The sequence below is a fragment of the Rhagoletis pomonella genome, unplaced genomic scaffold (genome assembly GCF_013731165.1).
Source record: "Rhagoletis pomonella isolate Grant_MI unplaced genomic scaffold, Rhpom_1.0 Rhpom_scaffold_00006, whole genome shotgun sequence".
Taxonomy (NCBI): Eukaryota; Metazoa; Arthropoda; class Insecta; order Diptera; family Tephritidae; genus Rhagoletis; species Rhagoletis pomonella.
The window spans coordinates 21,198,659-21,201,086 of NW_023458560.1; the positions used below are offsets into that span (position 1 = coordinate 21,198,659).

The 2,428-nt window shown below is 34.6% G+C and overlaps 1 long non-coding RNA gene across 1 annotated transcript in view; it reads right to left on the reverse strand.

Moving 5' to 3' along the window:
- Positions 1-1,184: 1,184 nt before the first annotated feature.
- The window catches only part of LOC118741658, a 21,379-nt gene continuing 20,135 nt past the window's right edge, over positions 1,185-2,428 (reverse strand). Inside the window, exon 3 of the long non-coding RNA XR_004993316.1 lies at positions 1,185-1,195. This is a non-coding gene — a long non-coding RNA (uncharacterized LOC118741658). The remainder of the gene's footprint in view (positions 1,196-2,428) is intronic.

Sequence of the window (2,428 nt, forward strand, 5' to 3'; positions counted from 1 at the left end):
TATTATCACTTGCGAAGCGAATGAATTTGGCGAAGCGAACGGTTTGGCGAAGCGAATGGATTGACGGACGCAACTTAAATATGCATTAAGAGTGTTCTTTTTTACCAGCTTGTGGAAGTTCTTTGCATCGCGAACACCTTTAATGCCTTCCCTGCCCTTAAATTCGCTCCGCCAAACCGTTCGCTTCGCCAAAATCATTCGCTTCGCAAGTGATAATACCGCCCTAAGTTTTATAGTTTTGAAAAGCTTAGTTGACCACCAAACTCACCATAAAGCTTTAGTCCAATTTGGGAATTGCCGATACGCAAAGAAATCCAGTAATAACAGTCAAACTTGGCAAAATATTTTTTAAGGCCGAAATAAAAGTCTTTTCCTAATAATAAACAAACCGCTTATACAAGTTAAAGAAATTTGATATCAACTGAACGAAGGCTGAAATAGCTTTAAAACTGAAATTTCCAAACAAAGAATGACACCTATTGAAAGATTTTTCAATTAAAAATTTTATTAAATTACCGTACATCAAAGCTTGGGTCAGGTATATGAATTTATTTTTTATAGAAAAGATAATACTTACGTGGATAATATCATTTATATTTTTGCTTGTTTATTTATTATTAAGAAATAATCTCATTTTTGTTGTTGGTATTTCCGACAGGGTAGGAGTGTGATGTAATGTGGAACGATTTTCCGTCATCCCTTGTCAAATTTGGTTTGGAGACAAACCGGTTTCGGCGTTGTGCCATCTTCAGTGTCATTTTTCGTGAAATAACACTGAAGATGGCACAACGCCGAAACCGGTTTGTCTCCAAACCAAATTTGAAAAGGGATGACGGAAAATCGTTCCACATTACATCACATTAAGAAATAACTTTTATTTCGACCTTAAAAAATATTTGGCCAATTTAACTGTTATTACTGGACTAAAGAAACAAAAGTCCGGATTTTTCAGTTATTATTTGACTAGCTCCCAAAGTTTCACACAAACACACAAAATTGCATTCAAGAAAAAGTATAGAAGTTACATTATCACGAAATTGAAAATGGGTGACATTTCACCACAACTTCAAAAGAGGGTTAAATAATTGTGAGCATCAATCTAATTTATCACATAGACTAGCTATCAATGGGCTTTCACCTAACACTCATTATATCTAAAAGTCTCACATGATAGCTCACACTTCGTTTTCACACACTGTAGCCGCAATGCACAGCTGACGTCCACGAGCGCGCGTGTCATCAATTTCAACAGCTATGTCATCTCTGCAACAGACCTCACTCATACCATACGAAGATAGTGAATAACAATTACAACAAAAAGTCTTTGATTCGTAGCTGAATGACAGTAAAGAGTTGCCGCAATGGGTTTTCCAACCAATTAACGTAGACATGAAGACTTGGCAAAAAGCAGGCAAAAGCTTTTAAGGCTTTGATCTGGAAATTAAGATAAGCCACGCTCAATTAAATGCGACGCATTTCTCAATAAGTGTACATACATATATGTGAGAGCATGCGGTATTGAGTACGCTTTTATGAGTTGTTATATGAAATAGCTGAGCGTATATGTACACCACGGCGTATACTTGACGAGACACACTTATGTGTAAGGTGCGCGTGCATAGACCCAGTCGGACTTCGTTGCTTCCAAAATGTATCTACTTATAGCACGGTTCTTTTACCACTGAAAAAGTAATTCCAAAAACATAAAGTCTTTAATTCGCTTTTATACTGGCGTTTTTCATGAGGTGGTTGTTGTTGGTTTGTAGAGCTTTGTAGTTTTTATTCTCGCTCGGATTTATTTGCCGAAGTCAAAGCATTAGAAAATGCTGACTTTAGCCTTCCATAGTAGTGAAAAAATAATGACATTATTTCTTCATGTAGAGTTTTTCTAATTTTCCCTAAAGAATTTAAATGTGCTTCGAAATTCTGGTGAAAAAACCAATACCCTAAAAGGCATTCTTAGGGAACCACATTCTGCGTGGTCCGACTGGGGAAATGCGAGAGCATGTATATGGGGCGTTCCATACCAAAACGGACGGGGTTCACACTTCATGTGTTTGATTTGTTTAAAATTTCTAGGGTTGGTGCATAAATATAAATAATAAATAAATATGAAATTAGAGCTTGATTAATTCATTTTAAAAAACTTTATAGCAAAAAAAACATCGATTTAATAGTTTTCAAAATATCTCAGGGACGGGGCGAGTAAAAATTTTGAAAAAAATCACACATACACACATCAAAATTGTCTATGAAAAGAAATATTTTAAAATTTTTTTTCTCGAATAATTTTTCGCATACAAATTTGTTGATACAAAAAATAATTTTTTACATTAAAATTAACAAATTTTTTAAATTTTGTTTTTTAAATTTTTTTGAGTATGCAGTTTTGTAGCCCAGTATAATAAAGTGCAAGTTTTGAGCGATT